Consider the following 13664-nt stretch of genomic DNA (forward strand, 5'->3'; position numbering starts at 1 on the left):
GCTCGTATACAGTCCGGCATTGGAGCTCGGATACATAGTCCGGTGTTTGAGATCGGATACAGTCCGGCGTTGTAGCTCGGATACATAGTCCGGTGTTGGAGCTCGGATACATTCCGGCGTTAGAGCTGGGAAGCGGTCTGGCGTTGGTGCTCGGCTGCAAAAGATACCTCGAATGCAATCCGGCGTTGGATCTCGGACGCAAGAGGACGCTGCCGCCCGGGAACAACTTCAAACCCGAGGTGTGGCATAAAAATAACAAGGCTTTGATAAAGGCCGGAAACTTAAAGGGGCTCCTCGGATACCCGACGTGTAAACTCGTCGAATGCATTTCGGCGATCCTCAAGATCGAAGATGAGAAGATTTGTTGAACCAGTTTTCAAGACCGTCGACCGAAGATGAAGAACGGTTCGGAAGAATCGAGGAGCGTCCCTAACTTGAAGACCGGTTCAGGGGGCTACTGACAGTGTCCTGGACTAGGGGGTACTCACCACATCATCTCCTGATCTGTTAGATTGGGCCGAGGACCCCCATGGCAGTATACTCATGGGACAGTTCGGACAGCTGCCGCATACAAGGAAGATTCCACAAGACTTGGCAATCAAGACAAGGACTCCTCCACACCAGCGTATTCGGCTAGGACTCTTGTTATCCTAGGCCTCTGGTGCGTTATATAAACCAAGGCCAGGCTAGTCGATAGATCATATACAACATACAATCATACCATAGGCTAGCTTCTAGGGTTTAGCCTCTTTGATCTCGTGGTAGATCTACTCTTGTACTACCCATATCATCAATATTAATCAAGCAGGAGTAGGGTTTTACCTCCATCGAGAGGGCCCGAACCTGGGTAAAAACATTGTGTCCCTTGTCTCCTGTTACCATCCGCCTTAGACGCACAGTTCGGGACCCCCTACCCGAGATTCGCCGGTTTTGACACCAACACTAACCATAGCATGAAACATATGGATCCAAATCAGCCCCTTACGAAGCAACAGATAAACTAGGGTTTAAGCTTCTGTCACTCTAGCAACCCATCATCTACTTATTACTTCCCAATGCCTTCCTCTAGGCCCAAACAATGGTGAAGTGTTATGTAGTTGACGTTCACATAACACCACTAGAGGCGAGACAACATACATCTCATCAAAATATCGAAAGAATACCAAATTCACATGACTACTAATAGCAAGACTTCTCCCATGTCCTCAGGAACAAACGTAACTACTCACAAAGCATAAACATGTTCATAATCAGAGGGGTATTAATGTGCATATAGGATCTGAACATATGATCTTCCACCAATTAAACCAACTAGCATCAACTACAAGGAGTAATTAACACTACTAGCAACCTACTCGCACCAATCCTGAACTTGGAGACAAGAATTGGATACAAGAGATGAACTAGGGTTTTGATATGAGAAGGTGCTGATGAAGATGTTGATGGAGATTGCCCTCTCCCAATGAGAGGAGCGTGGGTGATGACAATGGCGATGATTTCCCCCTCCGGAAGGGAAGTTTCCCCGGCAGAACAGCCCTGCCAGAACCCTAGATTGGCTCCGCCAAGGTTCCGCCTCGTGGCGGCGGAGTTTTGTCCGAGAAGATGGCTTATGATTTTTTTCCCATCGAAAGACTCCATATAGCAGAAGATGGCCACCGGAGGGCCACCAGGGGGCACATGAGGTAGGGGGCGCTCCTAGGGGGGTAGGGCACGCCCCCACCCTCGTGGGCAGGGTGTGGTCCCCCTGGTGAAGTTCTTGCGCTCAATGTTTTTTATATATTTGGAAAACATCATCCGTGAAGTTTCAGGAAATTTGGAGCTGTGCAGAATAGGTCTCTAATATTTGCTCCTTTTCCATCCAGAATCCCAGCTGCCGGCATTCTCCCTCTTTATGTAAACCTTGTAAAGTAAGAGAGAGCAAGCATAAGTATTGTGACATAATGTGTAATAACAGCCCATAATGCAATAAATATTGATATAAAAGCATGATGCAAAATGGACGTATCAGCTACTACTATCAACTTAGTAGTAGCGCGGTTTTTGTACCCCTCGCTACTACTAATTAGCAGTAGCGCCCATTTTTAAACCGCGCTGCTGATAAACTTCTGTGTATAAGGTTTTCCCTAGTAGTGTAAAATGATTGTAAAACATCCAAGAATGATAATATAACAACATGGAACAATCAAAAATTGTAGATACTTTAGAGACATATCAGCATCCCCAAGCTTAATTCCTACTCGTTGTTTTCCCATGTATGTATGTCTTCATTGTTGATATAACCCCCTCCCGGATAACTTCGACATGAGGGGCGGTCGATATATATACCCCCTCTCGACCGTGATAACTTATACCACGGGAGCACCCCCCGGCCCCCTCGCTCGACCAAAACTCTCGAGGACACCCAAACCCTAGAAAAAAAACCGATGTCGGTCTCCTACCCCCTCCCGCCGCACCCCTACCCGATCGACAAGCTCTCTTGAGGCCACCCAAATTTACCAAGTTAAAAGAGTGTTGTCGTCGAGGCCACCCCATACCCTAGAGAAGCGTTGAGGCCAGGCCACTAAAATGATTGCTTATTGTGCTTAGCTAGCTAGTTCAATGTTTGCCACTAATATATCCATCTATCATGTTTGAATAATAATTGCCATGTTGTAAATATTTGCAGAAACTATGGATCCGCACCCCGGAGACGAAGCACAAGAAGCGGTGTTGGGGGAGATAATCGCACATGGAAGTGATGCCGTCTTGTTGTTTCTCAACGACACATGCACCGATGGTCTGGAAAGACAGGGTGAAGAAGCAGGCTACAACGACGATGATCAAACAATGGAGGAGGAAGGACACCGTGATGATGGCTCTGGTGACCGAATGGAGGGGGAAGGACACCGTGATGACGGCTCCGGTGACCGAATGGAGGGGGAAGGACACCGTGATGACGGATCTGGTGACCGAACGGAGTCCGGCCAGGTATATATATTAATTAATTAAGCATGTGCTGACTATACCTAATTGATGCATTAATTTTTTTGGTACGTACACATATTAACTCTCTTCTTTTTCTTCTTTTCTAGCCCTCTGGATCGAGCAACACTTCGATAACGAGACGAGGCCCGAAGAGAAAGTTGCGCTCAGATGAAAGGTACATGTTCATCGAAATTGATCGCCCTGGCCAACCGATTGAACCCCTCCGGACCAAGCAAAAAATTTAATGCTTAGTGCGGGGTTCTAGTTAGGGACATGATCCCGATCAGCGTCAAGCAATGGTTGAAGCCTAAGGACAAATACTCTTATGTGTCTTATGTCAGCGATAGGCAGAAAGCTGATCTTTGGACCGTGCTGCAGGAAAATTTTACCTTCCCGCCAGAGGAGGATCCAGAGAATCCAGTTAAACTGCCAATTATCAAGGCTTATGCTCTTAAGAAGATGGCTGAGCTATTCAGGAGGTGGAAGGATGAGCTGAAATAATCGTTTGTCGACCAAGACAAGGCTCCAGAATTCATCGGCCGATTTGAGAAGATCAAAGATCAGTGGCCCGCATTTGTCACCAAAAAGAAATCTGAGAGTGCAGTGAAGATGTCAGCGACAAACAAGAAAAGTGCTGCAAAGAAGAAGCATCACCATTGCACGGGGTCAGATGGCTACCTGAAAGCCCGACCGTTGTGGGACAAGGCTGAGAATGACCTCATTGCTAAAGGGATCGAACGAGAGACGCGACGCTGGCCAGACCGTTGCAGGACTTGGTTCTTCGGGGTTGGGGGAAAATTGGACCCTGCAACAGGGAAGTGTGTTTGGACCAACGAGCAGCTGAACACACCCATCGAGAAGCTTTAGGAGTATATCGAAAAGGCGCAACAAGGGACGTTTGTTCCGGATAGAGAGAACGACGAGCTCACAGAGGCCCTCGGGAATCCTGAGCACCTCGGACGGACACGAGACACGCCAGGCTCCCTTTCGTGGATGGCTGGATTTCCCGACGCAGGCGGTTACAAACACCGGGAGAGGAAGAAGAAAATGGAGTTGACCCAACTACAAGCGCTGCACGCAAGGGTACAAGTGCTAGAGGAACGAGACGAGGCCCGCAGCACGCGACTTGCCGAAGCTGCTACAAACGAAGCTACACCGCCATCTCAGCGGAGAAGCAGCGTGGCTTCCACGGAGCTGCTTCAGGAGCCTGTCTTCACGGCTCCTGCTAGCTACCCCGTGGACTTAATCACGGAGTCTCACAATTGCCACCTTATGATGCAATGGATGAATATGAAAGTCAAGGCGGCTGTTGGCTCTATTGCATGTCCTGAACCTAGCACAACTTTTCACTGTCGGCCGATTTCAGAAGGATATGCTAGGGTGATGGTAGACGAAATAACGAAGGGATTTGAGGAGCTCGAGCTTGACCACCCTACCGGTGAAGGGGAGACTCGGCTGGGTTCTGCTCTGAAGACTCCATGCCTATGGTGGAAGGAGTTCATCAACCTTCTGAATTGGACGCCTCCGCCTCCTCCTCCTCCTCCGGCGAGTCAGGGCACTCCGCCTCCTCCTCCGGCGAGTGATCAGGGCACTCTGCCTCCTTCTTCGGCATGTGGCGGCACTCCGCCTCCTTCTCCGCCTGCGCCGGCGTGCCCGAGCAGCCACCAGCATCCTCCTTCTCCGGCACGTGGCGGCACTCCACCTCCTTCTCCACCTACGCCGGCGCGCCCGAGCAGCCACCAGCTTCCTCCTTCTCTGCCTCGCCAGCAAGGGCGGAAGAGACCCACCGCCGCTCCGGCTGCTCCGGCGCATCGTAGTCCTTCTCCTCCGCCTCATAAGCAAGCACGAAAGAAGACAGCCGAAGCCGCTCCGTCTGCTCCGGCGTCTAGCAGTACAGCCAGAGGCAGGCAATACAGATTCGGTCCACCTCTCAAGCCTCTAGAGAAGTTACCATACGAGAGGACCATCGAAGAAAACGCGAAGATCGTGGAAAAAGAAGTGAATGACTTTTTTCAAGGGGTGAAAAGCAAAGAGACATCCACCTTCGGAGGAGAAGGTAGATCGGGTGAAAGCAAAGCGCACACTCGATGCCCTAAGGAAACCACCAAAGTCTCCGCCAAAAACCAACTATGAGCGCATTACTGCAAAGGTATATATCAAAGCGGAGCGGTCGAGAAATACTATCAGTGATCGAAGGTTAGCAGAACGACGAGCTGGGAAAAAAATTGCCCATCTCGGCGAACAAGCGGACCAATCGTGCCCCCTGCTCAAGGTGTCTAGCGATATCGTCGCTAATGATCCGGGGATGGTGCCCGGTTATAGCAGTCTTGAAGATTATCTGCCCGACTATGTACATTATGATTTCTTAGAGGTGGAAGAACACTAATACCATTATGGGAAGCCTCTTGTCAAAGATGAAAAATCTCTAACAACGATGATGCGAAGATTCCATGATTGGTACATGAAAACCTACAGAGAGTCTGGGGGGACGAATACTTTGTATCTGGGAGTTAAAGAGGAGCACGACCTCGTTGGAATTGATTTGTTGACTATTCCATTTGAGGAGTTCTTCCAGTGGTTCAATCAAAAGGCCCTCGATAAATTAATGGTCACTTGCTACTGTCTGTAAGTACTACTTCTGTCATTAAGTCTCTATATATAGCTCAGCTCTTTCATTGCATGTATATATGATTATCCTCGCTATACTATGCAGATTGAAGATTGTCGAGTGCAGAAAAGCAGAAATGTATGATATTGGGTTCATTAACACAAATCTCATAGATAAATTTGAGGTTGAAAAGAACGCCGATGATGCTGAGGCCAACTTGCTCAAATCATTGATAGTAAAACCAAACAAAGATAAAATACTCTTTCCTTACAACTTCGAGTGAGTGTTACTATCTTGTGCATATTCGGTTTCCCTTATTACTCGAGCGAGGTTATAGTAATCTAATTGATGAGTTATGCATGCGTGCGCAACTTCCACTATATTCTCCTGGTGATTAAGCTTGAGCAGGGACTAGTAACCGTCTTAGACTCGAGACGAAAATCTCCCGAGACCTGTGCGGACATGACTAAAATGCTCGAGAAGTAAGTTCAATCGATCATTATCGCACCATATCGGCAACTTTTTGTTCATTTCCTGATATCAACTAATTGTTTTCTTTGTCTCGCAGGGTTTGGAACGTATTCACAGCACAAGCTCCGGGACTGCCGGGGTAGCTGCGATGGACATACCCGAAAGTAAGTAGTACTAGCTAGCTAGTTCCATGCATCCCGATCCCGTTGATTCTAGCTACTTTCATCAATGCCATTTATAATGCTTCATTATCAGTTTGATTGACCTCTATTTCTCGTAAAGTGCTTGTGGTGGGAACAAGGGAATGATTTCTTGTAACACCCCGGATGTAACTTTCCCAATTTGTACTCCAACTCTTGCCATTTCTGGCGTTAAGTTATTTATTTTCTTGGGTCCGGGTATTTGTCTCCGTGTGTTGTTATCGTTGTCATGCATCTCATATCATGTCATCATGTGCATTGCATTTGCATACGTGTTCGTCTCATGCATTCAAGCTTTTTCCCCGTTGTCCGTTTTGCATTCCGGCGCTTCGTTCTCCTCCGTTGGTCATTTCTAGCTTTCTTTCGTGTGTGGGGATTAAACATTTCCGGATTGGACCGAGACTTGCCAAGCGGCCTTGGTTTACTACCGGAAGACCGCCTGTCAAGTTTTGTACCTTTTGGACTTCGTTTGATACTCCAACGGTTAACCGAGGGACCGAAAAGGCCTCGTGTGTGTTGCATCCCAACACCCCTCCAATTTGGCCCAAAACCCACCTAAGCTTTCTCCATCATCTAGAGCGTTCGATCACGATCGCGTGGCCGAAAACCGCACCTCATTTGGACTCTCCTAGCTCCCTCTACCTCTATTTAAAGGCCCTCCCGAAAATTCCGCGGATCCCCTCTCTTCCTAACCCTAAAAATCCCCTCCGCGCGCCAGACATTGTCCGACCGCGCCGGACATCGTCACCGCCGCCAACCGCCGCCTGCCACGTCACCGCCGCCAACCCGCCGCCGCCCGAGGCCCGGGGAGCCCAGGAAGGGCCCCCGCGAGCCCGCACCTGCCGCCGCCCTCCTCCCGCGTCGCGCCGCGCCCCGCCGCCTCCTTCTCCACGCTGCCGCCGAGCCGCCGCCTCCTTCTCCGCACCGCTGGAGAGCCGCTCAATGCCCCGGCTGCCGCGGCCATCGCCGCGCCGCCTCGCCCGTCCTCCGGCCGGCCGCCGCCTCCCTGCCTTGTCTCCGGCCAGATCCGGCCGCGAGAGTGCCGGATCCGGCGCCCCCAACCTCGCCGGCCGCCGTCTTCGAACTCCGGCGAGCTCCCCGATGACGAACCTCGTTTTGCGTGCCCGGGTCAAACCCTAGATCCGGAGGTTAAAAATTCGTCCAAGTCCCCAAAATTTCAGATCCATATGCTCATGTTCATGGCCTCGTAACTCCGCATTCGTAACTCCGTTTTTGACATATAGCATATCAAAATGTTCATCTCAGAGAGTACATCATTTCGTTCCATTGCATCATTTTCATTTGAGTTCATCTTGATGCCCGAAATACTGTTAGAAGAGGGCTACTTGAGATAATTGTCAGATCTGCTACTCCATTTAGGTTTTTGTCATTTTTGCCATGATTAATGTGTGCATGTTATGCCCATGAGTTCTACATATGTTTTGTTAAGGGTTTTGTCATCTTTCCAGAGGTGCAACCCATGTATTTTTGTGATGTGTGTGGTGACTAGCACAAGCTTGCAAAGTGGTGCACTTGCTAATTCTGTTTTCAGGGACTTAGCATTTCCACTAAGTCCTTGATCTGTTTATCTCATGATGCCATATGTTCATGTTGTTTCCTAGTGATCCGTGCCTCTTTTGAGGATGATCAGTAAGGATGTTTTGTTAATATTGTAGTGCTCTATCCATCCATGTCTTTGTTTGCAATTATGAAGCACCCTAGCTTGAGTCAATCGAGCTCTATTTTTGCTACTTTGTGAATCTGGGCAGATTGTCAACTTGTTTGCAACTTTGCCGATGATGTTGTAGTTGATCCATGCTTTCTATGCTATTGTTCTTGACATGTCTAGCTTGCATTTTGTGCCTTCTTGATGGATGTATGCTTAGCTTATCATGACTTGCTCCGTAGTGAGTGCATCGAGCTCGTAAACATGCCTACTTGATATCTGTTTTCAGCATGCTCCAGTTTTCACTAAGTCTGTGATCTGATTATGTTTTTGCCATGTTCACGTGCTTGCAATTGTATTTTCTGATCCCTTTTGGCTCAAGGTCACTAAGGGACTTTTGTTAAGCTCTTTGAGTATATCCATGCCATGCTTTACTTTGCCATGGTCAGGTCCTGTAGCATGTAGTTTTGTTGCTCCGAAGAGAGCTACCTGATCTGAAATTCCAGATAAGTGTTAATTTCACTAAGTCTGAGATCTGTTTGCCATATGCATTTTTGCCATGCTTGTTTGAACCTGTTAATGGATGATTTGGCCGTAGCTCAGTGCTAGACTTTTGTTAAGCATCTTGAATGCATCCCGGCCATGTATTTTGTTGTCATGCTTGGGTGCTGTAGCATGTTCATCTTATTGCTTTTAGATGGCTACTTGCTGTAAATCGCAGACCGGTGCCATATTTGAATTGCTTGCCATTTCCAAACCGTAACTCCGATTCCGGTGTTCTTTATATCGTTTTCAAGCGATTTCATCTCATCTTTCCAGTGGCACACTTGGATTTCCAAGTTGAGGCCAGGTTCATGCATTCTTTTTCATATCTTGCATATGCATCCCGCATCGCATCTCGCATAGCATACCATCTTTGCATCATATTGTTTGATCCTTGCACGTGGTTGATTGTGTCCTTGTTGTTTGTTTGTCTTGTTTGGGTAGAGCCGGGAGACAAGTTCGCTAACGAGGAGCCCGTTGAGTTTGCTTTCGAGGATCCAGTCAACTCTGACAACTGTGCAGGCAAGATGATCATACCCTCGAAATCACTACTATCTTTGCTATGCTAGTTTGCTCGCTCTTTTGCTATGCCAATGCTATGATGCCTACCACTTGCTTTCAAGCCTCCCAAATTTCCATGTCAATCCTCTAACCCACCATGTCCTAGCAAACTGTTGATTGGCTATGTTACCGCTTTGCTCGGCCCCTCTTATAGCGTTGCTAGTTGCAGGTGAAGATTGGAGGCCGTTCCTTGTTGGAACATTTATTTACTTGTTGGGATATCATTATATTGCCATGTTATCTTAATGCATCTATATACTTGGTAAAGGGTGGAAGGCTCGGCCTCTCTCCTAGTGTTTTGTTCCACTCTTGCCGCCCTAGTTTCCGTCATACCGGTGTTATGTTCCCGGATTTTGCGTTGCTTATGCGGTTGGGTTATAATGGGAACCCCTTGATAGTTCGCCTTGATTAAAGCTTTTCCAGCAATGCCCAACCTTGGTTTTACCATTTGCCACCTAGCCTCTTTTCCCTTGGGTTTCCGGAGCCCGAGGGTCATCTTATTTTAACCCCCCCGGGCCAGTGCTCCTCTGAGTGTTGGTCCACCTCGTCAGCCGCCGGTGGCCACCAGGGGCAACTCTGGGCTGGCCTACCGGAAGTTTGGACAATCTGAGTGTGCCCTGAGAAAGAGATATGTGCAGCTCCTATCGGGATTTGTCGGCACATTCGGGCGGTGTTGCTGGTCTTGTTTTAACCTGTCGAAGTGTCTTGAAGAACCGAGATACCGAGTCTGATCGAAACATCTTGGGAGGAGGTCTATTCTTTCGTTGACCGTGAGAGCTTGTCATGGGCTAAGTTGGGACTCCCCTGCAGTGATTTGAACTTTCGAAAGCCGTGCACGCGGTTATGGGAAGATGGGAATTTGTTAATGTCCGGTTGTAGATAACTTGAACCTTAACTTAATTAAAATGAATCAACTGAGTGCATTACCGTGATGGCCTCTTCTCGGCGGAGTCCGGGAGGTGGACATGGTGTTGGAGTAATGTTTGCGCAGGTTGTTCTCTAGTTTCTCGCTCGCGCCTTGCCTCCTCTTCTCGCTCTCTTTTGCGAATAAGTTAGCCACCATATTTGCTAGTCGCTTGTTGCAGCTCCACTCATATTTACCTTGCCTTACCTATTAGCTTAAATAGTCTTGATCGCGAGGGTGCAAGATTGCTGAGTCCCTCTGGCTCACAGATTACTATTACACCAGATGCAGGGCCTGATGATTCCGCTCCAGGAGACGCGCTTGAGCTCAAGTGGGAGTTCGACGAAGACTCTCAACGTTACTATGTTTCCTTTCCTGATGATCAGTAGTGGTGCCCAGTTGGGGGTGATCAGGACTGTGTCGCATGTTGGATTCTCTTTTATTTTGGCGCTGTAGTCGGGCCATGAGTGTTTGGATGATGTAATGTTATTTATGTACTTGATTGATGTGGCGAGTGTAAGCCAACTATGTTATCTCCCCTTTATTATTTATATTACATGGGATGTTGTGAAGATTGCCTAACTTGCGACATATGCCTTCAATGCGATTATGTCTCTAAGTCGTGCCTCGACACGTGGGAGCTATAGTCGCATCGAGGGTGTTACATTTATGTGGATACTACGTGTGCGAGTTCATCTACAACGCGACTTGCAAAGATAAGCGGGGCTACTCTAAAAGACAATTTGATGTGCGTAAGCAATAATATTCACAATTTCATTTTATTACACCATCATTTCTGTTGAGTTTCATTCATATATATGTATTAACCCCCTTCTTCAAATTAGACGTGGGAGATGCGGAATGAACTCCTACCAGAAGATTGCATGAAAGCAATTCAAGAGGAATTAGCAGGATTCTTTCTTGACCACGTCATCAATAAAGCCGAAGAATACCATGTGGAAATTGATTTCAGATGCTAGGGGATTGTAACAGATCTTACATATTGTATATGTATGTAGCCAGTAGCGTCGGATAGATAATATGAAAACTTGTTGTTCGACCAATCTCTCGGAGAAGGAGAGGTCGATCACTTCTCTCGGTATGCATGACGAACTTCTGTACTTAATGGTTTCCTTCATTTTCTTACTAGCTAGCGTATCGAGGACCTCTCTATACGTATAGTACATAGCGTCGACCAAGCATGGAGATAAGAGAGGACACTTCTCTCTATTAATTAATTAGCTACCTAACACAACATATGAAACACCTTAATTAACCATACAAAAACCCCAAATCCACCCCCTTTTAGAAAAAAACAAAAACCCTAGCCCCTGAACAGCTGACGCGTGGATGCCTATTGGTCCGGGTTGGTGCCACCAACCGGGACTAAAGGCCCTCCTGCCTGGGCTCGCCACAGCGGCCACGTGGAGGCCCATCTGTCCCGGTTCATATAAGAACCGGGACTGAAGGCCAAGGGCATTAGTAATGACCCTTTAGTCCCGGTTCCGCAACCGGGACAGATGGGCCTTATGAACCGGGACAAATGGCCCTTTTTCTACTAGTGCTATATCCATGCCTCATGCTTGTATTGCGTGAAAGTTGAAAAAGTTTGAGAACACTAAAGTATGAAACAATTGCATGTCCAATACCGGGGTTGTGCATGATGAAATATTTTGTGTGATGAAGATGGAGCATAGCCAGACTATATGATTTTGTAGGGATAACTTTGTTTGGCCATGTTATTTTGAGAAGACATGATTGCTTTATTAGTATGCTTGAAGTATTATTGTTTTTATGTCAATATTAGACTTTTGTTTTGAATCTTATGGATCTGAATATTCATGCCAGAATAAAGAAGATTGCATTGATAAGTATGTTAGGTAGCATTCCACATCAAAAATTCTGTTTTTATCATTTACCTACTTGAGGACGAGCAGGAATTAAGCTTGGGGATGCTTGATATGTCTCCAATGTATCTATAATTTTTTATTGTTCCATGCTATTATATTACCTATTTTGGATGTTTTATATGCATTAATATGCTATTTTATATTATTTTTGCGACTAACCTATTAACCTAGAGCCTACTCTCAGTTTATGGCTTTTCCTTGTTTTTGATTTTTATCGAAAAGGAATATCAAACAGAGTCCAAACGGAATAAAGCTTTCGCGGTGATTTTTCCTAGACCAGAAGACATCCAGAAGACTTGGAGAGGAGGCCAGAGGAGTGCTGAGGAGGCCACTAGTGTAACGCCCCGGACACACCCGCCGGTGGTCGTTACTCCTGGCGGGATCTAGATTGGCCCCACAGATCAATACTAGTCTTTTCTGCGTACTTTGTCCTCACTCGTGCGCACCCGGGAGCAACTTCCCGGTCAGTCACCCATCCTGACACTACTTCAAGCTGAGCACGCTTAACTTCGGAGTTCTGTCCGAATGGGCTCCCGGAAAAGAAGGAATTCCTTATTGATATGAGTAGTCTATCATCCCTAATAAGCCAGGCTATCACATACACCCCCACTCAGAGGAACCGACGTCCTCGTCGGGCCACAAGAATGTTCCCTCTTGGCACAAACGTCTGTGCTTCCAGTATGGTACATGTGCCATGCCGGGTGCCACGACGGGTCACAAACGCCATGAACAACATGACCACGCACCTGTCCGCAACCATCCGTGTAACCGCGAGGGTCGACTCTGATACCAACTTGTAACGCCCCAGACACACCGGCCGGTGGTCGTTACTCCTGGCGGGATCTAGACTGGCCCCACAGATCAATACTTGTCTTTTCTGCGCACTTTGTCCTCACTCGTGCGCACCCGGGAGCAACTTCCTGGTCGGTCACCCATCCTGACACTACTCCAAACTGAGCACGCTTAACTTCGGAGTTCTGTCCGAATGGGCTCCCGGAAAAGAAGGAATTCCTTATTGATATGAGTAGTGTATCATCCCTAATAAGCCAGGCTATCACAACTAGCCTCCTAGGCGTGCCCCAAGGGGGCGCCTTCAGGGCTTCTGGGCCCCTTGGAGGTCCCCTAACCCTATTTCTTGCACTATAAATTTCCAAATATTCCCAAACCATTAGAGGGACACACCAAAATAATTTTCTGCCACTGCAAGCCTCTGTTCCCGTGAGATCCTATCTTGGGGCTTTTTCCGGCACCCTGCCAGAGGGGGATTCGATCACGTAGTGCATCTACACACTACAAAAAAAAGACATATCCGTGACATTTTCGGCCGAACGAATTTTTTTCCTGTCATGCTTATGACACGTCTATGACGATAATTGTGAAAAAAACCCGGTATCATCATAGATGTGGTGGGCTCCTACTTCTATGACAAAACATCATCACAGAAAGTGGGCTTTTGGTCCTGGGCGGGCCGGAGGCGCAGCTGCATGACATTCTTTGGGCCGTCCATGACGGAAAAAACCAAAGTAGAAGCGAGGGCGAGGAAAATATCGGGGAGTTCCTGGTTACGATGGGTGGTTGGGGCCGAGCGTTGCACGGAGGTTTGCGCGTTTCTCTTGTACACGTACGCGCATGCGTGCAAGGCGTTGCGCTCTAACTAAACCCGAGCGAGGCGTTCTTGTACTGAACCCGAGCGATTGCACTGCAGGCTACGCGTTACTGAACCCGAGCGATTGATCCCTGGCTGTTAACTAAACCCGATCAAGCGATTCCTTCGCTACTGCTGCTAACTGAAGCCGATCGAACCTACTGCCTCTTGATGAATAGTGAGCATTGTTGT

General features: G+C 47.7%; 1 pseudogene; it reads left to right on the plus strand.

Moving 5' to 3' along the window:
* The first annotated feature begins 2925 nt into the window (after nt 1–2925).
* LOC119299890 overlaps nt 2926–13664 on the plus strand; it is a 50711-nt pseudogene continuing 39972 nt past the window's right edge.

Source organism: Triticum dicoccoides, chromosome 5A (assembly GCF_002162155.2).
Source record: "Triticum dicoccoides isolate Atlit2015 ecotype Zavitan chromosome 5A, WEW_v2.0, whole genome shotgun sequence".
Classification (NCBI taxonomy): Eukaryota; Viridiplantae; Streptophyta; class Magnoliopsida; order Poales; family Poaceae; genus Triticum; species Triticum dicoccoides.